Source organism: Pan paniscus, chromosome 10 (genome assembly GCF_029289425.2).
Source record: "Pan paniscus chromosome 10, NHGRI_mPanPan1-v2.0_pri, whole genome shotgun sequence".
NCBI classification, from domain to species: domain Eukaryota; kingdom Metazoa; phylum Chordata; class Mammalia; order Primates; family Hominidae; genus Pan; species Pan paniscus.
Genome location: NC_073259.2, coordinates 76,001,000 through 76,025,275, shown reverse-complemented (window position 1 = coordinate 76,025,275; position 24,276 = coordinate 76,001,000). Strand labels below are relative to the sequence as shown.

At 38.3% G+C, this 24,276-nt stretch overlaps 1 long non-coding RNA gene across 1 annotated transcript in view; it reads right to left on the bottom strand.

Moving 5' to 3' along the window:
• Positions 1 to 23,858, bottom strand: part of LOC134731267 (uncharacterized) — a 31,918-nt gene extending 8,060 nt beyond the window's left edge. Inside the window, exons 1-2 of the long non-coding RNA XR_010113509.1 lie at positions 23,726 to 23,858; positions 7,105 to 7,161 (exon numbers count right to left, since the gene is read on the bottom strand). This is a non-coding gene — a long non-coding RNA (uncharacterized LOC134731267). The remainder of the gene's footprint in view (positions 1 to 7,104; positions 7,162 to 23,725) is intronic.
• Positions 23,859 to 24,276: the final 418 nt, after the last annotated feature.

Sequence of the window (24,276 nt, the reverse complement as noted above, 5' to 3'; positions counted from 1 at the left end):
AAATCCTAAACCCTGACTTTCAGATCTAAATTGCACAGAAATGTTTGCCTAAGTGCTAAAAATATGTGCTGCAAACTAATTCAATAAAATTGGATAATGATATATTCAGTGGTTCACGGGTTTTTGAATAAATCCCAGGCAAAATGGTTAAAGCTTCTGTATTGCAGTGAGCTAAGATGCCCTGGACAAGGCTTGGTCTTTCCAGCTCTATCACTTTGCTCTCTTGATAGTTCTTTCCCCTTTTGTCTTCATTTATCAGCTTCATGCTATTTAACCTCCCTCTTTTGCCACTTCATGCTTCCTCTCTATCCCCAAGGGAGCTCTAAACAAAAGCAAAAGGAGGTATACCACAGAAAGAGCAAAGCTGTTGTTGTTTTTATAGAATGCATGCTGTTCTCTTTCTGCACTTGATAGCAAAGGCCTCCTCATCCTGAACTCTATGCATCGCTAGTCGTCTTTCCTTAATTAAAATGCCCACAGGCTGGAACTATGGTATGCCTGTGAGGTGATGATAATAGATATAAAGTGATGGTAATAGATATAATTAGTGATATATAAACTTAAGCTTGTTGAATTGAATTGAGTTCATACAAGTCAAACCAACTGAGGGAATCCAGATTCTTCACCCCCTCAAACCACTGGCCCAGATTGTGTCTGTGGCTTTGACATGAATTCTTGTGAAAAGTGTTTGGGAGAAGGAAGCTGGTTGCACGTGCTCCTCTCATTCCTTTACTCTCCTTTCCTCTCCTCATTTTAGGGAGAAGTGAAGGCAGCATTCCCCTGGTTGAGCATAGTGTATTCCTGCCTTCTTTGTTGAGGCTAACAAAGCTGCATGTCCTTGTTTCCTTTCCTGGCCAGTGGCTGTCATGGACCAAACTCAGAGTAACTCCCCTGAATGCAAATGGGATAGAAGAGAGCCTCATATGGGGCAAAGCATGAAGGTGGAACATTTGCAAACTCATCTCTCCAGTCCTGGCCGGTGGCAGATAAAAGCTTTCCCTAGTACTTAAAAAAATTTAGATCCTTAAAGCAACTTGGCATGAAGAGTAAAACCAATTAAAAGGAAAGAAAAAACAAAACAACCTGTAAACCGCAATCTAGTAACTAGGGCTAAGGGAGGCAGGAAAGAAACATCAGAGTAGGATGTGCTACATTTCCATGCCACACTACTGAGCTCAGGAGGCGGGCTTTTTCCATTTTTCTTTCTGATGAAATTAACACCCCCACATGAAAAAAACATCAAACCTTCCCCAACTCAAAGCAGATTGGTTGTTCTGACATTCCAGGGTAACTGAAGGAGGCTTGCAAAACCCAAACAGGAAACTGAAAGGCAACAGCATTGGAATCTGCTGGAGAAGCTTCTCTATTCTCTCTAATCTTTCCCTATTAGAAGTGCCTCTTGCCTTGTAGGCTGAGCAGGGGTGACTTTTGGCTCTCGTAAGCTTGGGCTGCCTCGGTGAGGCCCCAACACCATTGATTTTGGCCCTTGCTGATCCTCTCGCTTTGGCTGCCTGGTACTAGTAGTGGAGACCAATTGGTCTCAGCATGCTGCGGTCTGATGGTTCTCTTGACACCAGCACTCCCAAGTTCAGTCTGCATTTGAGTTTTCTCATTAAGTGGGAAGTAAACAATATAGGTTATTATTGAGCAAAATCAAGGATGATATTGGGAGCTCGAATTTGCTGGAACATCATCTCAAGATCAGTTCCATGGTCCTTCTTTCTATTCATGCTCTTTGAAGTATGGTGTCTGTGAAAATGTAACTCTTTTTGCATTTTCAGGTTATTTTGGAGGAGTTACAGTATATACAGGGTGGTCAGAAATAGCAACATTAGCTTCTGAGAGAGACCACAAAAGAAAGACTGCACTTATAGTGGTTGTTAAAGCTGTTTAAATTCTTAGTAATAAATTGTTGAATGATTGAACCACAACCCACAGTTTGATTAAACTAGGTCAAATTTAAGTTTATCTTACTCGACTACTTGTAAAGTGGGTTGATGTGGCAAAGAACCACCAAACAAGTGCTGCTAAACAGAGAGCACGATGAGATGGTTATTTATTTTATATATGCCTCTGGTCATACAGTTTCCTGTTGTTACTGTGCCTTAGGAAGCAAATATTATCAGCTGAGCCAATATCACCTGAAAAACTCCAAAGCTCTGAGGACTGTGCCCAAATGGACTGATCCATTTACAAAACCTTTTCTGGCCTGTTTTCTCATCTAAAAACCTACCTCATAGTAGTGTCTGAAGATTCAACGAGATAATACATCTAACCCCTGACAGAGAACTAAGAACGCAGTAAGGAACTAAAGAAAGAGTAACTATTATTTGAACCTAGGAAATTGTCACCATCCTCCTTTTGCATAGGAGTAAAAGGAAGCTGAAATGCTGGAGTGATTTCCCAAGGGCACGAGGGTAAAAAAATGAAATGATTGTATGAGGCCTGGCACATGAAGGGTATCCCAAACATTTTTTTTCTCTCACTTCCCTAATATGTGGTTCGGCCCAAGGCAAGAACACAGAAGGAGGTTGTATTCTTGTGTTCAGAACATTGACTACCACATTGTAAATTGAGCACATGGGGAGCCAGGCTCTGATCAGCTTTATGGTCAGCAAGAGTTCATTAAACAAGAACAAGACCTAAAAGGTAAACTTGGATGGAATCAGGAAAGTCAGATGGAAGGCAGCATGTTACGAGATGCTTACCGGGGAGGACAGCACAAAAAGTGTGTGATTGTGGCAAGGGGTAGGGGAAGTAAGGTTTGAAACTGGGAAAATGATGGAGAAAGCAAGAAGATGAGGCATGCAGAGACGTATTTTGCTCTGAATTATTTTGACTAGGGATGTACTCCGCAAACTGGCGTCTGAAGACCAGAAAACCATGGATATATTCATGTGGCTTAGTGAGAATTATTTTTCTTTAAAGAGGCCTATACATTACTCAGCTTTGAAAAATGCTGAACAAAGGTCATCTCTACTTCAAATAGATAACTTCACTGATTGGACAGTGCCTTAATAGTGGTCCAGACTTCAGAACCACTCTGTAAATTAATCCTTTCAATGATACAGCATCAAGCTTATCAATGATGGTTTCACTTGCTTCAAATGATTAGCACCATAAAGCTTAGGTCCTATTCCAGAAGTGTTCATGGAGTCCCTTGGGTGTAGTGGTAAACATTCATATGTGGCAAAAGTTAAATCCAAAAATATCTGAAACACTCTGAATTAAAATCATCAGATTATTGTAAATATCAGCTTGAGATATCAACTATCAACACTTTCAATTTCTTAATTTTGGAAGTTGCTTTTATTTTATTTTTAAAACTCATCAATTATTCTTTCAGTGGGCTTCAAATATTTTAATACTGCAGCACCAAATTCTTAGCTCTGACCACAGTGAGTACTGCTTCCCTGGTGTATCTCTACACACTGGATGAGATGATGATAAAGCCTAGGGATTGGGGAGCCACCAGATGGAAAAAGACAAGATCTCGGAATGACTGCATGGAGGAGAGCTGCCCACTTGCCCAGGAACTTTTATGAGAGCAAGAAACCAACTTCTGGTGTGTTAAAATTCTACCTTTAAAAATTGTTCCAGGCCAGGCACAATGACTCACGCCTATAATGCCAGCACTTTGGGAGACTGAGGTGGGTGGATCACGAGGCCAAGAGATCGAGACCACCCTGGCTAACACAGTGAAATCCCGTCTCTACTAAAAATACAAAAAATTAGCTGGGCGTGGTGGCGGGCGCCTGTAGTCCCAGCTGCTCAGGAGGCTGAGGCAGGAGAATTGCTTGAACTGGGATGCAGAAGTTGCAGTGAGCCAAGATTGTGTCACTGCACTCCAGCCTGGGCAACAGAGCGAGACTCTGTCTCAAAAAACAAAACAAAACAAAAACAAAAAACTGTTCCAATGTAATAATTCAGCTGGGACAAAATATATATTCTGATACTGATGCATCTGAGTTCTTATCTCAAATAGCAGAACACCTTGATTCCTAGACAATACAGTTTAAGTAAAATATGTGTTACTATTAAGTGCCAGTTATGGTTCTAATTATTTTAAACATATTGTCTTATTTCAGTCTCACAAGAACCTTACAATGTAGGATGTTTTTAATCTTTACTTAAAAGATGAATAACTGAAGAAACCAAGGCACAAGGAGGGGAGATATTTTGCCTAAGATCACATAGCTGTCAAATGGCCAAGTTTGGAATTTAGATTATTTGGACTCAAAAGTTGTATTTTCAACTGTGAACTTTCAATCATGCACCAGTTGTACATAAAATCACATGGAGTGCTTGTAGCAGAGACTCATCCTGTTCACTGAAATCTACTGCCTCTTCTTATTGGAACACCAGCTGGATGGTATTTCCCTTCCTCCCTTGTAGGTAGCTGTCACCCTGTGACTGAGATCTCCTTAACAGAATGAGAGGAAAAAAGAAAATTCATGCTACTTTCAGTCTGGTCCATTACAAGTTCCCATAGTGCTCCTCCATGCTGTTTCCCCTTCTACTTGGTGGATGCGGATGACTATGAAACCCTAGCATATGGGAGAGCCACTGATGGAAATAGTCTGGGTCACTGAATGACTGCATGTGGACAAGCCTCCTACCAACCTCACCATGAGCCATCCTATGAACAAGAAGTTAATTTCTATTGTGCTAATCTACTGACACCTTGGAATTTGATTCTTTCTAAAACTTACCTTAACTAATAAAGAGCTTTTTAAAAATTCAGTTTCCTGCTGTGAACTCCAGAACTCCTAGATTAGAATCTCTGGGATAAAGACTATGTATCTCTACATTTTTTTTTTTTTTTTTTTTGAGATGGTGTCTCGTGCTGTCACCCAGACTGGAGTGCAGTGGCGTGGTCTTGGCTCACTGCAACCTCTGCCTCCTGGGTTCACGCCATTCTCCTGCCTCAGCCTCCCAAGTAGCTGGGACTACAGGCGCCCACCACCATGCCTGGTTAATTTTTTGTATTTTTAGTAGAGACGGGGTTTCACCGTGTTAGCCAGGATGGTCTCGATCTCCTGACCTCGTGATCCGCCTGCCTCGGCCTCTCAAAGTGCTGGGATTACAGGCATGAGCCACTGCGCCTGGCTGTATCTCTAATTTTTAAAAGATCTCCCGTGCAATTCTGAGGTAGCTAGTCTTTAGCAGTATTGCACTTCATATCACAATTGACTTTTTCCTTTTGCTAGCTAAATTCTAGTTGGATATCTTAAGACAATGGTTTTCCATTTTTAGTTTGCCTAATTTTTTAAAGAAGCTATAGCTCAACAATTTATATTGCTTCAGAAGAAGCTTCACTTATTTATTTAAGATTCAATCTATTTGACCCAGGGGATTCAAGATGTATCATCTCATCACGAGGGCACCAAGTCATCTATTTCCTTCTTTCTTCCATCTCTCCCTTCCTCTGTCTTTCTCTATCTCTGCCTCCTATTCTTCTGTCTTTCTATCTATCTGTCATGGCTAAGCAGCCTTCCCCAAAGTATTTTCCTTCTATTTTATTGTATAAATATAGAGGTTTTGCATTGTGCAATTCCTTGAAAATAACATGTGGCAATTACGACATGAGATTTCATCAGCTGTTCATGTATTATAGTGATTACTTTGAAACTGTGACTGATATTTGAATCTTAGGGGAGAGAGGGCATTAAGAAACTCTCAGGAATGATTAGGTCTCCACCAGCTATTTTTTCAGTTTAAAATTGAGATTGTATTTCTTGCATCATTTCATCCATTATTTATTTTTTCTGACTAAAATAGATTATTGAAACTCAACACAGTGATAAATTTGATCTCTTCAAATGCCTTGAGTGTTTATATTAGGATGACATTCTTAATTGTCAAGGGGGTATATGAAGAAAGTCTTTGATATATCTAGCTCCACTGACAATTAGTAGAGCTGCAGCATATAAGGATAGTTAATGATTCATAGAGTGCTTACTGTGTGCCAGTTGCCCTTCTAGGGACTTTGCATAACTTAAGTCTTTTAATTCTCAAAATAATCCTATGAATGGAGTCCTGTGTTTATCTTCATTTCATAATGTGGAAATGGAGGCACGGAAGCACAGGGGAACATGCCCAAGGTCACACAACAAGGAGGGGTGGTGTTGGGACATGAACCCATGTAGTCTGGCTTTAGGCTCTGTGCCTTTACTACACACACTGACTGTTTTTATAGATAAGCACGCTTCCATGTGATTTTAAAAAATCATTCTAAGGGTATATTCCTTTTCTATTGCTTTGTAACAAGTTATCACTATTTTAGAATCTTGAAACAGCATGCTTTTATTATTTCACAGTTCCCATGGATCAGGAGTCTAGGCTCGGCCTAACTGGGTCCTCAGGTCATGGTCTCACAAAGCTGCCATCAAGGGATCATCTGGGACTAGGGTCTCATGTGAGTTTCAAAGTCTTCTTCCAAGCACACGTGCTTAATGGCAAAATTCATTTCCTTGCAGCTGCAGAACCAATGGCAGCCTGTTCTTTCAGTGCCAGCAGGAGAATCTCTTTCTGACTCAGTGAAGTCCAAACCCTCTTTAAAAAGGCTTCCAGCTAATTAAGTCAGATCCAGCAAGTATAATCTTCCTTTTTGATGAACTTTTCAACTGATTTGAGGCCTTAATTATATTTGCCAAATCCCTTCACTTTCACCTATAATGTAACCTAATTATGGATGAAACACCCGGGCAGAGATCATGGGGCTGTCTTAGAATTCTTCCCAGACAATAGCGCAATGGGTATGTCTGATCCCTTCCTCCATGAGTGAGGGAGATGGCTAAATACTGATGGTTTCATTAGAATTTGACTCATTAATCTCAGCTTATAAAAAATATCTGGAATTTGTTTTTCAATGTTTTATACATAAAAATTTCCTTCTTTAACTTTTTTCTAGAATTCTTTATACAAGGTTGATAGCATAAATAAATTCAGAATTTTTTTGAAAATTATCTTGTAAATTTACTCTGCTGATTAGTTTCCTGAGACATTTCTTAAAACCACCTTGTCACTTTTGTCCTTTGATCACTTGTTGGGTAAAAATCAAATTCCTTAGTGTGTGACAAACCAAATCTCTTATGTACTCACCAAATGTACCATGTTGTCTTAGCTGCTTGCTACTGACTTCTCCTCCAGCGTTTTATGCTAAAAAGTGGAAAGGAAGAAGGGAAGGAAAGGAAAAAGGCAGAGAGATGGTTACTGGATTAAGTTTGAATCCCTCCAAAAGTTTCAAGCAGGCCCCAGGCCCTAAGAATTCATTGATCAGTAACCCGTAATCTGCAGTCTTAGCTGGTTTGAGATAATATTCCATTTCTTGGAGGTTAAAGGTTATTTTAACCCTGGGAAGGTATAATAACTAGAGAAACATGAATAAATGAATTACTTTAAATATGAGAAACAAAGGTATAATAATAAATGCTTTCAACCTGTGTATTCTACTATTCCTGTTATTCCATCCTCTGCTTCTAATGTACATTTATTATTTACTTATTTATTTAGCATATTGCTTAGTATCTGCCTCCCTTCTTCCCACTCTTTCCCATCCTGTCAAGTATAAGGGCAAGGGTCATGATCTATTTTGATTACTGAGGTATTCAAGCATCCAGGACAAGTTATTGAATAAATACATGAATAACTGTGGTCTGTTCTTAGGATTTTTGAATCATTTAAGAAAAGTTAACATATTGGATTTGTAATTATATTGAGATTTTAAGGATCATTGTTTTGGTTTGGTTTCGTTTTTGGGTTTTTTTGCTGTTTGAGCCTAACACAGATTGGAGGACATTTCCAAAGAGGAGGGTGTAAGGGGAGAATGGCTCTGTGTGTGTGGGTGTGTATGCATGTGTGCATGCATGTGTGTGCGCGTTTCTACATGTTGTATCGTGGCTAAGTCAGCAGACAGGATTGTCTGTCAGTATAGGCCTTCTGAGGGTGCAAACCCTCTAAGGAATAAATGCATCTGGAGAAATTCTACGTCCTGCAGTTTTAACTCAAATTGGTTTCAAGAGGGACACAGAGATCTTCCCTCTGGAGAGTAGGTGCAGGCATTATTTCCCGCTCCCCCTTTAATTTTTCTGAGGAAACTGAGAATTAGAAAAATTAGTTGCAAGAGGGATAATATTTTTGGAATTTCGATACATCTTGCTTTGTGGGTGAACTAGATTTCTGTCTTTGCACCTTGTCCACCATGATTGCTTTAGGAGACTATAAATGTCACCTCAGAAAGGATATGAAAAGAGGATATGTAGAGGATATAAAAAAGAAGTCCCTTACAGGTGTTAGAAAGAAGTGGGATGTTTATCCTTCCGTGCCAGTGGACTGCAAAAAAGGAGACAGAAAAGAGAATTGGAGAGGCAAGTTTTTAGTATATGCATCCTGCTAAGAAAAGTCCAGAGAAGAGTCCAATTTTTCCCCATCACTGTTTGGAGCACTTGGGGAAAAAAGACCGTATTGGAAGACTCTTTGTTAATGTGTGAGGTGAGATGGTAGTGACAGTCTTGATCCTATGGGTTCTGAAAAGTTCTTTGAGCCTTGACAAGCAGACGTATTGGTGTTACGAAGCCCAGGGAATTGGCAGAGGCCTGAAGATGCACAGAGGCTGTAGAGAAGGAAGGCACAACCAGGGGCAAATGGTCAGAACCAGAGGGTGTGCCAGAAAAATGTTCCAAAGACCCATGTGGACTGAGTGACACATCAGCTGGGAGGGGACCAGGCCATGCACGGAGGATCCAGAGGGCTCTGACATGCCTTTCCCTTGCTACCACACGATTATATCAGCCCCAGCCTCTGGGGAGAGAGAGCAAGCTGGGAAGATCCAGCATTGGCAAGAGAGGAATCTGGGAAGATCCAGAGGAAGCTTGGAAGATCCTCTGGGGAGAGAGAGGAAGCTGGGAAGATGCAAAAGTAAATGCATCATGGGGGAGCCCATTTAAAAGACAAGAGACTTTAGTACTGAATATTGACAAGTATAAAAGAGTGCTGTCCATGCATTGGTACCCAGTGAGGTAGATGTTTATGAGGAAGAGTAGATCTATGACAGAAAACAGAGAAGCTGCATTTTCTTCAAATATTTGAAGTAGTATTTGAAGTTTTTATCCCTACTACCCCAGGTGCATACCCAAGCCCACTCAGGTGTGAGGGGGCATGGCTTCAACTGCAATCCAGATCCCTAGGGCAGGGCTTTTTCCAGTATACCCAAGCGTCCTGTTTTTGAATGTCAGCAAAGCTTACAAACTGTTGCCACATACAAACCAACATAGCCTCGGATAGTGGCCAAATTAATACAGATTCCTTTTTTTTGGAGACAGAGTCTCACTCTCGCCCAGGCTGGAGTGCAGTGGGGCGATCTCGGTTCACTGCAAGCTCCGCCTCCCAGGTTCACGGCATTCTCCTGCCTCAGCCTCCCGAGTAGCTAGGACTACAGACACCCGCTACCATGCCTGGCTAATTTTTTTAGTAGAGACGGGGTTTTGCCGTGTTAGCCAGGATGGTCTCGATCTCCTGACCTCGTGATCCGCCCGCCTCGGCCTCCCAAAGTGCTGGGATTACAGGTGTGAGCCACCATGCCCGGCCTAATACGGATTCTGTAAGCTTTAGCGCAAGGGAGGCATTCAAGCTTGGGAAAGGAGGAAATCCATCTGACCTGAGTTCAGGAAGGGAAGGTGATGAGGGACCCTTGAGGGACACATGGGAGATGAGAAGATGTGCCCTTTCTCAGTGTCACTTCTAGTGTGGACTCATGGAGGTTAATCAGGTGCTCAATGCAAAAAAAAAAAAAAGGGAATATGATTAGCTTCTATGAACTATGAACTCAGGTTGAGTAAGTTCTAGGTAGGCTTTTCCTCTGGGACTCACTCAACTCCATTTGTGTTCCCAAAGGTATCACAACAATAAGAACAGCCTGGATAGGAAGATTCAAAAGATGGTTTTCATATACCCGTTAAACACAACTGGGGCTCCACCTCACCCATTTCTAAAGAGGAAAATGAAATCTTACAATAAAAGACTGATTAAAAAGCTAGAGGTGAGGAAGTAGAAATGAAATAATGAGATATTTTAGTCAGAAATGGACTCTAGCAATTTTAAGATAACAGAACATTTATGTAACGCAATTATATCTAGTACTATTATTAAAAAGTAAAAGAAACATTGCAATTATCTCAAGTATTTTAGAAGTGTAAAGCAACATACTAAATAACACACACCCTTAGTCCTTATATCTAGAATAAATATAGAGTATTTTGACTAAATTGTCAAGATGATTATCTCAGTTCTCCAGTTTACTTTTACCTACTTAGAGAGACTTGAATGCAGCACATGACAGCATGTGGCTCACTGCTACTTTCTGCTGCACAAATGCAGCATCAGTCATGATTATCCTCAAACCCAGGAAGGCTCCTTTGGATATAGTAATATCATGTTAATTCCAAATAAGATGCAGTTTTCCTCAAAAGTCTTCATCTATGAATGAGCTCCAGAGATTTTTAAGCAAGGGAGCAGGCAGGAAATGATATCCTTGTAATGGGTAAGGTGCCATCTCATGCAGAGAATAGAGATAGACCAGTTGGGTCTATGTCTAAGATTAAAATCTCCTGCCCATCCAAGTTGCTTCTACTTTGGAAAACTATTGGCAGAATTAAAATAATTTTTAAATCATTAAAATAAGTAATCCACCCCCTTTTCCATGTATGCACCCTATCAAAGATTGTTAAAAGGGTAAGGGGCTTACGTGGGGAAGAACATAGAAATGTAAAAGGTGGGAGTTGAGGGGAGGGTGGTGAGAGGAATAGGAGAAATTTAAATTATCTGACTCTGAGAGCCAAATACTATTTATGGGGAGAGTCCGTTGACACAACATCAACAGAATGTGCAGTTTGATTTTGAGTTCTCCAGGGCAGTGCTGGGTGTGTGCTATGCACATGTGTGCTCTCTCACCACTCCCCCCATGACCCACCATGTGCATTTGCTGGTTTAGGAGGAGGGCTTGGCCCTGTTTTAGAGAGAGGTTCACTGACTCACGCACAATTTGAACTCAAGACCTTGGTCTCATTGATTCTAGACCAGCTCACCCCTGTTTTGCTAGATAAAGATTGCATTAACCAGGTAATATTTTTCTCAAACATTACCAGGAGAGGAAACATCAAATTTAACACTGCCAACTTATTTCAATGTTTAACCTAAATCAATAACGTAATTAACACATGTAAATAAATTACATTTTTGAGAACATGCTTGAGGATTTTAAAAAGATAGCTTTTCCCTCCTAACCTTTTCCTATCTTCATTTGCAGGTAGCTTATTTGTCTGTGGCCCTCAGTGCATGCTGTGAACTGCTTTCCCTCCTGGTATGTTTCAGTAGCAGAATATTAAACCTTTGTTTTTAGGTCTGTGTTCTGGTTCAGGTTAGGGTTTGAGTTCATTTTTTGAAATAGCCACCTAGAGATTTCAAACCATGAAATCAGAGAATCTCACGAGCAAGTGGACATTGTTTGCCCTACTTCTTAATGTCTTATGCCCTCTGGTGGTAAAATCAGGCGACCTCCTATATTTTTCTTTGAATTCTCCAAAGCAAAATATTTCATTAAAATAAAACAAGATGGGTCTCTCCCTTTCTCTGCCATTGTGGTGTATGCGGTTGACTCCATTCCTCACTATGTCTGCTCGCAAGGTTTTCAGTATCAAGCGATTTCTGGCCAAGAAACAAAAGCAAAATCATCCCATTCCCTAGTGGAATCAGATGAAAACTGATAATAAGAGCACCTACGACTCCAAGAGGAGACATTGGAGAAGACTCAGCTGGATCTGTAAGGACTTGCACATGAGATGGCACTCAGATTCATGCTGTACTGGGGTCACTGGCATCTTACCATATCAACTTGGAAACGTTGCCACTGTCTGTACTGTGGGACATGTTTTAATGAAAAAATGTTTTATCTTTGTTTCTGTGCCCTGCACTAGGTTGGTTCAGTAACAAGTATGTGAGGACTTTTGTTTGAAAAAAAAGTTAAGACAGCATTCATCATGATTAGCAAGTTATTGAAAATGTATATATACACATACATATATATACATTATATGTGTGTGTGTATGTATGTGCAAGTATATATGTGTGTGTATGTGTGTGCTCTGGTTTGACACTAGGAGTGTGAGGTAACTACTGAGTAGTGATGAGTCTTGTGGTCTATAAAATAGGCCTATCCTTTATAGAGTAAGGATGCCAGGCCTTTATACCTAGGCTTTTTGAATAGAAATGAAGTTCACTAAATCTGTTGCCTAGAAAAACATATATCTGTACATAAAATTCGACTCTAAGATGCTCAAATTCACTGAGGTAAAATTATAACTAGGATTAATTTATAAAAAAATTACTTCATTACCCAGGTCATATCCTCTGAAAATATGAACAATAGCAGAAAAAAATAAAACAATGGGTCAGAGGAAAGGAACATATTGATCTGGGGGAGAATTTATGGAATAAATATGTTTTTCCATGTGTATTTTTTAAGAATGTATTTAACTTTTTTTTTTAAGAGACAAGGCCTTGTTCCGTGGCCTAGTCTGGAGCGCGTTAGTGCAATCACAGCTCACTGCAGTCTGAAACTCCTGGGCTCAAGCAATCCACCCATCTCAGCCTTCTCAAATCTGGGACTTACAGGTGTGCACCACAATGCCTGGTTAGTTTTTTATTTTTATTTCTATAGAGACAGGGTCTCACTATGTTGTCCAGGCTGGTCTTGAACTCCTGACCTCAAGCTATTCTCCATCCTCTGACCTTAGCCTCCCAAAATGCGAGATTACAGGCATGAGTCACTGCATGTGGCCAACATTTTTATTTTGAGAAGAAAATATATTTTGAGAGGGTGTTAAGTCCTCTTTTAAAATGAAGTTTTATAATCATAGGTAGAAATGTTTTTAAATACCTTTTCTTTCTTTTTAATATTTTTATTACCTTTTTATTTTGAAATAATTTCAGACTAAAAAAAGTTGCCAGTACACAGAACTCCCATATACCTTTTACCAAACTTCTCCCAGTGTTAATATTTTACTTTACCACAGTATAATTTTCAAAATCAAGAAACTAACATTGATATTATGCTATTAACTAACCCCAGACCTTATTCAACATTTGCCAATTATCACACTAATGCCTATTTTATAGCCAAGATCCAGATTATGATTAAGGTAATAATGATTAAATTCAGCTTATACATATTTAGTAAGACTACCACAGAAGCGATATTGTGGGCTTCTCAGTACATATATCATGGGTCCTTTTTGTTGAATACTTCTTATTATTGGTGATGTTAGCCTTCAACACTTGGTTAAGGTAGTGTCTGCCAGACTGCTCCACTGTAAAGGAACTGTTTTTACTTTTGTATTTAATAAGGACTTCGTAGAGAGAGACTTTAGGACTATGTAAATATCCTGTTTCTTATATATTGCCCCACTCATCGCCAACTAGTGATTTTTTTTACTTTAATAATTTATTTGACACTCATTAATTATAATTCTACTGTAAAGAAGAGCTTTCCCTTCTCTCCCATTTGCTAGTTATTTCATTATTGAAGTATATCAGTATGCAGTCATGAATACTTATTTTATTCTAAATGCTATACTCCATTATTACCATAATTTACTTTGTTCTTCAAATTGGCTCACAGTTGACCACTGGGGGCCCCTTCAAGTTGGCTTCTGTGTCCTTTCAACATGTGTCCACCATTTTGTTCTTACTGCTTCTTTTCTTTCTGGCACAAGATGTTCCAGGATAATCTTACACAGTACTTTCCCTGCCCCAGCCATGAGCTCAGTCATTTCTCAAGGATCCTTGGTTTCTTTTATTAAATAATGTCATCTAGAAAGCAAGATCTAGGTGCTCTTTGTGTTCATTGCTACTGGTGTCATTACTTTTAGGCCCTCTCATCAGAAAAAGCTAGATGAAAATCTGTTTATAATAAACATGTGTACATACACATAATCTAAGTCTCTATCTCTGTATCATCTGTCTATTATCTATCTATCATTTATCTACCACCACGAGTTCATACATTTGATTCCTATTTATATCTATCTATCTATCTATCTATCTATCTATCTAATCTATTATCTATTATCTATCATCTATCTATCACCATCAGTTCATACCAATACATTTGATTTCAGTCCAGTATTACAGTGTTAATTCTAGCCTTCCTCCTTTCCTTACTAGTAACTCAATTCTCTAAAAGCAAGAAATCTCCCTCTTGTTATCCAAATATTATTTACTTATTTGCACAATCCTAAAATAAACATTAACTGGGTTTATAATTACTAACGGATGCCTCTTTGGGGCTGGGGAGCTTGCAAACTAGTGTACAATGTTTGTGTACATTCCTGTTGGTCTTTGGTCTTAGAGTATATAATAGGTACATTGTATTAATAATACATGTATATAATAATACATTGGGTTTCAAAGTTGTCTTCAGTTCATTCTTTTCTTCCTCATCCCCTTCAGTGTGGTTTGTAATTGAGTTAGGCTCATTTGTTATTGTTTGCATTGAATTTTGGGTTCTCCCTTCACCCTGCTTGATTTTAGTCATTTATTTATATTTTTGGTATATGAAACATTACCATGGTTTCTAAAAGTCAGAACTTTAGAAAGAGTTATACTCAGAGAAGTGTTCCTTTCCCACCCCCATCATCCCCTGCACCCCGACTCCTTCCTGTTATCCCTGTATATAAGCAATCTTAGTTCCTGGGTTAACCTTTTTGTGGTTTTCTTTCTTTTTCTTTTTCTTTTTTTTTGGTCTCTCTTTCATTAAAGTTGACACATAATAGATATTCTTTTGCACTTTGTCTTTTTTCTTTTTCACTTCAGAAAAACCTATTTGGATTGTGTTCTGAAAAACAATCCAAATAGGTTCACAGGAATCCTTTTCTATTTTATTTTCACTTAGAGCCTGTAGAGGTACACAATTTGTCTAACTACTCTCCTGTGTTCAGATATTTACATTGTTTCCAATATTTTGCAATAACAACAATGTCACAATTAATAACCCTGTGCAAATATATTTTTGCCTTATCGGAGGTGTATCTTCTGGGTAAATTCCTAGAAGTGGAATTGCTGAATTAAAAAATAAGTGTATATGTAGTTTCTTAGGCATTACCAAATTTCCCTCTAAAAAGCTTGTACCACTTGACATTGTCACCAGCAATGTGTGAGGGTATCTCTTTCCCTACAGACGACTGCCATATTTTTAATTTTTTTGCCAATCTGATAGGTGAAAAATAATATTCCTATAAAGTTTTAATTTGTATTTCACTAGTTATGAATGATATTAAACATTTTTTGCTATCTTACAAGGTTTTTTATATATCTTTTTGTGAATTGTCTACTCTTGTTTCTTTATCTAGTTCAATATTTTTAAAAAATCCCTTCTCTTTCAATTTTAGGAGTTTTTAATATATTAGCAGAATATATACTTTATTATAGAAAGATTAATGTTGCAAGCATTTTTTTAAAGTTTGTTTGTCGTTTGACTTTGTTTATGGTGTTTTTGCCATGCACTAAAATTTTTATTTTTATGTGGCCACTCGTCAATCTTTTTTTTTTAATTGCCTCTGGATTTTGAGTCATGGTTAGAAAATCTTTCCCTATACCAACGTTAAATAGAAATTCACCCATGTTTTCTTCTGCTATTTAAAAAAAAATTTTTTTGTTTTACATTTATATTATATCTCTTTTTCATTGGGTCTTTATGCTTGTATATGGTGTGAGATATGGATCTAAACTTATTTCATTCCCAATAGCTATCCAGTTGTCCCAGAACCATCTATTAAAATTTGCTTGCCCCAGCAATTTTGTGATGTCACTTATCATATACTAAATTTCCATATGTACTTGAGTCGATTTCTGGGCTTTCTAATTTATTCTGTCAGTTCGTTTGCCTAGTCATGCACCTGCATCCCACACTCTTAATTATGAAGACTTTATAGTATGTTTTAATGTGTGATAGGGCTAGTTCTTCCTCCTAGTTTTTCTTTTTAAGTGTTTTCTTGGCTCTTCTTCAGTGTTTTATGTCTTTCAGAAATGCTTTCCTCATACAGTTTTTGCACATTTCCTTTTAAGTTTATTTAAGTGTTTCATGTTCTTTGTTGTTATTATAAATGAGGGTTTTTCTGTTATTACAACTCCTAAATAATCATTGTTTATGTATATAAAATAGTAAGTTATCTATGTAATGTTTTTATCCTGCTATTTTATATTATAATAACTTATCTTATTGTTTTAGTTAATGCCTTTTCTTAACTTGAACCAGAAATACATGTTTATTGTGTTAAGCCTCTGAGATTTGATTTATTTCTTATAGTAGTTAGCTGAGTCTGACAAATAAAAGATAGAAATAACTTTATTACCATCATAAAGTAAAGATATTAAGAGCAGAAATATTGACAAGTTTGCCTAAGGTCATAGAATGAGCAATGGACAACACTGGTTTTTAAATCAATATCCTATGTTATTAACCACTGCATATTACCCTCTCCTCAAGGTGTGAGTTCCTGAGCTTTTCTGCTAGCTTCCATTTGAAAGAGAGAAACCAAGTTCATTCTCCATCCTTCTTTGTCTACTTGCAGTTCTGTTATTCATTGTAGGGAAATGAGTGGGAGCAGAAGGCAGACTGCTAGATGAATAATAGCATGGAGGGGACCCACAGCTACATAGATTTAAGAGGGTGTGAACTCATTGTACTTTATAGACATAGAAAACTATACAAGATTTTGTAGTTATAAAAATAACAAAATCTCAGCTCTGATTCACCATTCAATTTGTTCTCACTATACAACAAGTATGATCTTTTAAGAATGAAACTAGTTAGATGGCATTCTCTTTGTTTAAATCTTTCAATGGATTCACATTTGTATCAGAATAAAGACAAAACTCATTCACATGGCCTCTGCTTTACTATCCAGGCTCAGCTCCATGCCTTGTACTAATTGCTATCATATGGTATTTTGATCACTTACTTACTGCCCTGTCTTGTAAACTCTTCAGGACAGAGACTTTTTAAATTTTGGATTCCAGATTCTGGTACCATGCCTAACACATAGTAGGCACTAAATATATGTTCGTTGAGTGAGTGAAGGAGTTAATGAATAAATATTGTTTTCCTACCTTTTTTGATTTCATGGAATATGCTTATCTGTTCTTTAGAATATTTTCTTCTTCCCTGCATGAGGAATGAGCTTTCTGTATCCTTAAGATTGCCACCATCATCAGCTGTGAGCTGTCATGAACTTTTCAAACTCTGAAGAGAAATGTCAAATGAGTGATCTGAGATTCTTGTTTTAAAGAAAATAATCAGCTGATATATTTCTTCCTACCACTTATATTTTCTACTCTTTATGGAAATCATTTTGCATTTGTTGGGATAAATAATCCTCAGTCTTTTGTAAAAGGCAAACTGAAAGTTTTATTTGAATATCTCACCCTGCCATTTCTTTTCTTTTCTTTTTTTTTTTGGAGACCGAGTCTCACTCTGTCACCCAGGCTGGAGTGCAGTGGCGCAATCTTGGCTCACTGCAACCTCTGACTCCCAGGTTCAAGTGATTCTCCTGACTCAGCCTTCCGAATAGCTGGGAATACAGGCACGTGACACCATGCCTGGCTAATTTTTTGAATTTTTAGGAGAGACAGGGTTTCACCATGTTATTCAGGATGGTCTCGATTGCCTGACCTCGTAATCTGCCTGCCTCGGCCTCCCAAAGTTCTAAGATTACAGGCGTGAGCCACAGTGCGCGGCCCTTTTTTTTTTTTTTTTTTTGAAATGGAGTCTCACTCTGTCACCAGGCTGGAGTGCAGTGGCACAATCTCAGCTCACTGCAGCCTCCGCTTCCTGGGTTCAAGCGATTCTCCTGCCTCAGCCTCCTGAGTAGCTGGGACTATAGGCACGCGCCACCATGCCCAGCTAGTTTTTGTATTTTTTTAGAGACAGGGTTTCACCATGTTGGCCAGGATGGTCTCGATCTCTTGACCTCATGATCTCCCACCTTGGCCTCCCAAAGTGCTGGGATTACAGACGTGAGCCACCACTCTCAGCCCACCCTGCCATTTCTAAAAGGCACTTTCTCTCAAAAGCCTGGTCCAACCCTGGCAATAAAGATTTTCTAAGTATCAATATGTAGTCTCTAAACTAGTTTTCTTGACATTTGATAGTAATAAAAGTAATTGTTTCTTGAGCTTCATCTGTGTATTAAGACACTCTTGTAAGCATATTATATACAATTTATGAAACATATTAGTTTCACCACTTTCTGGATGAGGAAACTGAGGCATAAAGAGGTTAGGTAACTTGCCTAAGTTTCTTTAAACACAGCCAATAATAAAATGAACTGAGATTGGAATTCAGGGAAGCCAATTCCAGGGTCCATACTTTAAATCTGCAGTGGATCACTTTCATCACTTATGATGCTTCATCTTACTGCACCTCCTAGAACATGTAATGTTGTTTGTGTGCTTCATGTACATCTATTTCATCATCCAGATAAGATCCCTAGATGTTCTTTTTGGAGGAGTGTCTTATTTCTTCAGCCTTACAATGTTTAGAATAGCGGCAGACATATTGTGTGTCCATTTCATACACAATTGCTAAATTGCTTTGAAAGCTGTATTTAAATTCTCCCCCTAGTTTTAGGTAATTGTATATAGGGGTTTTACCAAGTTAGGATAAAGCAGCATATTTAAAAAATCTCCGTATTTGTTTACTCAAGAAATAAGTGTAGGATTGTGATTATAATAGATGTAATAGGAACTCAGGAGGGGTAGGAGATCCCCACAACATCATCCGCCTACTGTCCTTCCTTTCTGTACCTCCATGTGGATATAACGATGCGTTGATGGATATGAATGAAACTGGGAATTCTGTGACTTATTGATTTGAACCAACACTGGTTAATAAAGCATTCATTTAACTCATCCTCTGTTATAGCTCCCTCTACTGAGGGCCATGGCTCTTCTCTGAAGGAGGGGCAGGAAGCTTGTTGTCACTGTATGAAGGTGCAACTGAGTTCTTTAGCCAAAGGACAACCCCAATTCAACCTGTGTACAACAACTCTCTTGTGATGATGACTGCCTTCCTCTACTGACATGCCTCCCAATGCTTGGAAGGTTAAATTATTCCCCATGCCACAATGAGTGGGGTTTTTGGGGGAACATGATGGTACTAACCATCAACCTTAAGAAAATAATAACTTGTTATTACTGAGACCCTCTGCCCTTTATGCAAATAAACCACAGCAGGCTACCATTTAGACATGCTTGTACATGTCTAAATTTACTAAACATATGTTTAAGAAATATATGTGGAAAGTTACAATTCTGTTATTTTCCCAAACCTATGTTCAACTCAGAAAGAGTTTGCAAAAAGAAAAATAAAAGGAAAGTCAAAAGAAAAGTAACTGAATATATTAAATTTCTTGATCAAGCCTCCATACTATAAGACTATGTCTTCTTAGAACTTTGTTACATTATCTTTTTTATTAATAAGTGCCTTTTGTTCTAATCATTTTAGGTCATAAAAATAATATATGTTCATGGTAGAACTATTGGAAAATCAGAAATATATTTTTAAGTGTTTAATAATTCATGATCTCTTCACTGGAAGATATTCACTGTTAGTATTTTGGTATATTTCTTTTATCTAGATAGATTGATGATAAATAGATTGAAAGATAGAGATGGAACTGTTTTTGATATGCACATATACATATAGTTTATTTCCACTGCCTGAGCTTTATCTCATGAACATTTTTCAGATCACTTAAGATTCCTCAATGACCTTTTATAAATGGTTTAGGATGTATATTTTATAACTATATAGTGTTCTATTTAATGATCTGACAGAGTTAGATATTTTGATGCTTTCACTGAGATGAATGCCAGATTGCTCTTCTAAATCCTGTCCGAGTGAAAGAAGAAAGTACATCATGAACTGCCTAAAAAACAGAGGGTGATTTTCTAAAGAAACAGAGGAACTTTCATCTGCCCAATGAAATTCAGAAATTAAAAAATAAAGAAAAAGAAATTCTTTTCTGTAAAAAGCCCCAGAACCTTGATGCTTATCAGAGATTTATCAAAGTGATTCGAGCCTAATGGGGACCTGTTTGTGTCTGAAATCCCTCAGCACTGCACAAGGACAGGAAAGTGACAAGAGGACATATTTCTCAGATTTTCGGCTACTTCATTTTCTTAAGTCAAGCTGCAAATATCACAAATATAATTTTGCATGCAGTATTTTGGCTGTTCATGGTGGTTATCAACTGGTGGGAGGACCAAAGAGAAAGAAAATGGGATACAAAATCAAGGGATGTTTTCTGAACCTTAAAGTTGGCACAGTGATATTATCTCTACTTTTGCAAACAATTTACCTTTCTTTGTTACTGTGCAAAGTCAACACTTGCTTTGAGATATATTTACTCAAAGAAAAACAGTGTCTAATTTGGTAACCAAAATACCATAAACTGAAAGGAATTAGATTAGTCCTAAAAGGAACTAGACTGGGCTATGCAGCAAGAGAAATAAAGATTTTACTTCAGTATTCTGTACAATGGAGCATAAAAGGCTTTTATAGCATGTAAACGTACATTAAAATAGTATACCTATCAAATTGAAAAGGATTAAAATGTTGCACGTGGGCAAGGATGTAGAGAATTGGAAGCTGTCACTGTTAGAAAAGGACAGAGCAGTTATATAATACCTTCCAAAACTAACAGTATATGTGTCCTCCAATGGCTCCTAGGTAAACTTTGACCTATGTGGAGGAAACGTGTGAGAGGGCTATGTTGCAACATTATTCGAGATAGAAAGATCTTTTAAACAACCCAAGATTCCACTAACAAGAAAATAGATTGATAAATTTTGGAATAATGATTCAGTGGAATACTATGTAGCAGTGAAAATAATGTGTATCAACATGGATAAACCTCAACAATTTAATGGTGAATTACCAAAGCAAGATATTAAAAGAAATGCAAAGTATGATACCATTCATATAACATCTAGGGACACAAAACAATACTCAATATTATTTGTAGGTGTCTATGGAGCATAAATACAGAAACATCACGGGAAGATAAACATCAAATTCAAAATGTGTTTACTCCTGGATACAGAGACAGAGAGAAAGAGAAAGAGAGAGAGAGGAAGAGAATTGGCTTGAAAGGTAGTACATAATTAGCGTCAACTTTAACCTTTCTTTCCTTGTGAAAAATCTGAAATAACTATTAGAAAATAACTAAGAGCAATAACATGTAACAAAGCTGGATGACAAGCATATGGACACTTATTATTTCATTCTAGATAATTTTCTCTATCCTTGAGCTATTTCATTTAAAACAAACTTTTCAAGGTCACAGAGCTAAGAGATGGCAGAATTTGTTTGGTTTTGTATTAGGAAGTCTTGTTTTTTGAACCTGTTTAAGAGACTTCCAGCTATTTAAAAGAGAGGAGTCATGTGAGGGCATACTTGCAGTACGAAGTACTGACTGAGACCTCCCTGGTGCGGAGAAGCCAAAGAGCCTTGGCAAAAGTTCTGGGTTTAACATGGCCCATCTTGCTGGCTTTCCTTTGAAGATGCTTTGCCCATTGGATCAGCAGTCTTAGCTACTAAAACTTTCCCACAAGTGATGTTATTATCCTCATTCATTAAGGTGGCAAGGAACAAGATTTTCTCTAGCACTCACATGTGCATCGGGGGTCTGTCTGGATCTAGCCACATTCATTAAGGTGGCAAGGAACAAGATTTTCTCTAGCACTCACATGTGCATCGGGGGTCTGTCTGGATCTAGCCACAGTCGAGCATCCCCTGGTCTCCTGAGTGTGCCCTGTGAACTGCTCCCCCTCATCTCTACCTTCTTAGGTTCTGCCCATTTTCTAGAGCCAACTACACCTCTCAACCCCACGGGGGCTTTCCCAGATGCTCCAACCCTATGCAGTCGTTTCCTTTTCAGAACCATTATAGCAGCTCATCTGCCACTTAGCATGTGCCGTCTTTTATTTCAGATCTTCTTAAAACCTAATAATCAATACACTTTAAAGCTAGGAGCAGTTTTACAGAACACATAATCCAATTTCCTCTTTTTGCTAATGAGAAAATGGAAACCTAGAGATACTTGGTAAATAATAGAACCAAGTCTAGACTCCATCCCTCCTTTGCCATTATCTGGTATCATTTTACTGTGATATGTGTGTGTCCTGAGAGGATGTCAGGTTCTTTCTGGACAGCAACTTGTTTGAAACTACAGCATGTGCATATTGGATCTTTAATAGCCATATGCACATGGTGACATGGTGCTTCACCAAACGACATAGGGCAGGTGGAAGATAAATAATTTCTTGTGTAGAACAGAGTTTAAAGATAAAAAAAAATTATTTATGTAGCAGTGGCTCATGCCTGTAATCCCAGCACTTTGAGAGGCCGAGGCGGGCGGATCACGAGGTCAGGAGTTTGAGACCAGCTTGGCCAACATAGGGAAACCCCATCTCCACTAAAAATACAAAAAACTAGCTGGGCAGGGTGACAGGCACCTGTAATCCCAGCCATTGGGAGGCTGAGGCAGGAGAATCACTTGAAGTCAGGAGGCGGAGGTTGCAGTGAGCTGAGATCACGCCACTGCACTCCAGCCCGGTCGACAGTGCAAGACTCCATCTCAAAAAAAAAAAGTATTAATGTATTTCAAACCCTTAGGTGTATAAAGTTTCCTTTAAAAAAGGATTAGAAAGCTTCTATTGGTCATATAAGATGTTCAGATGTTTCTATTTTTGTTACTACAAGCAAAACAAAGTTAATCGCTCTTAACTTTGTTCCCTTAATTCACTGCCAAAGGAGAGCTCAGAGAGGATTTATATGGACCAGTTCTGACCATTGTAGGTTAAAGACATTTCTTTGAATTTCAGCTGAGAAACATTCTCCCATGCAGCCCTTTTACCAGTTAAGTTGAAAAGCTTAACTTTGTAGATATTGTTTTTAGTTTCATTTCAGAAAAAAAGAACATTAAGATGTCAATTTAATCAGCAAAATTATTTACATGATTTAACTTAATTTGGCAATATGGCTGGGAAAATACAGAAGAAAACAAAAGCAAATGTAAGAATACATACTTGGAACTGAAGCAGTAGTGTTAGCAGTAATTATGCAATTAGTAGTTTTAATTACAATTAAAAAATCACCCTAAATTATCCAAGACCTATGATATGTGACATGGCACTCATCACCTTGAACAACTTCTCTGAATTCATTTTAAAACTGAGTACGGCGCCCATGGCATTTTCTTCCCAACTCATCCACCTGTGACCATGTTAAGAAGAAATTCCCTAGAATAGTTCAATCAAAGCTTACTGTGAACACTCTCACAACTTAATCGATGTTCTACATGTTCATTTCAAGGTTATTCTGAGATCTCAGGAAGGGTTTGTGAGCTTCCTGAAATAGAAGAAGTCTCAGAGGAATTCATCCCCCTGAGCTCAGTGGAGACATTCCAGCCATGCGGGTCTCCTTCCTCCTCTCCACCCCAGCCTTCCTCCTTCTTCTTCCTCCCTCACAGCAGAGATATGACAAACACCACCCACTTACAGTTGGTTCTCCTAATTCCACCCACAGGAGCTAAAAACCTAAAGAAAACACATTTATGTGTTTAAAAATGTAATTTACAAACAGCATTTTCATGAAAAATGTTCTCACCCTCGTTGTGCTAGTTCGTTGTATCTTTTTCTTCCAGGCTTATTCCTTCCCAAATGACTACAGTTTTTGCTGGCATTTCTCTGAAAGTATACTTGAGATCTCTTTAAGAGTCAGAAAAGCTACCTGAAATTGCAGGCAGCTTCCTGTTGGGCTCACATTTTGCAGAATCCACGCTTGGTGTGCAGAAGGTGGGCAAGGTGTTTGAAAAAACAGGAAGCACCTGTGAATGTGTGAATTTATTTCTGGAAGCAGAAGGCTCCCTCTGAGATGGCTCTAGATGCTTCCTGCTGTTCCACCTATGAGCATTTTGCAAGGCCTTTCAGTACTTTGGGGCTATGAACAGGCTTCCGAATGGCAGGATTATTTGGAAAATCTGGGACACGGTGGAAATTCTGTTTTTTTCATGCGACTTTTCTGTTTTTTTCATGCAACTTTTTTCATGCAACTTTCTTTTTGGGGGATATTGGTTGATATGCGTGGAAATGAAGGTAGACTTTTAATTGCAATGGGGAAGTTAAAACCAAATGAGAATTAGAGATGTATGTAGCTTT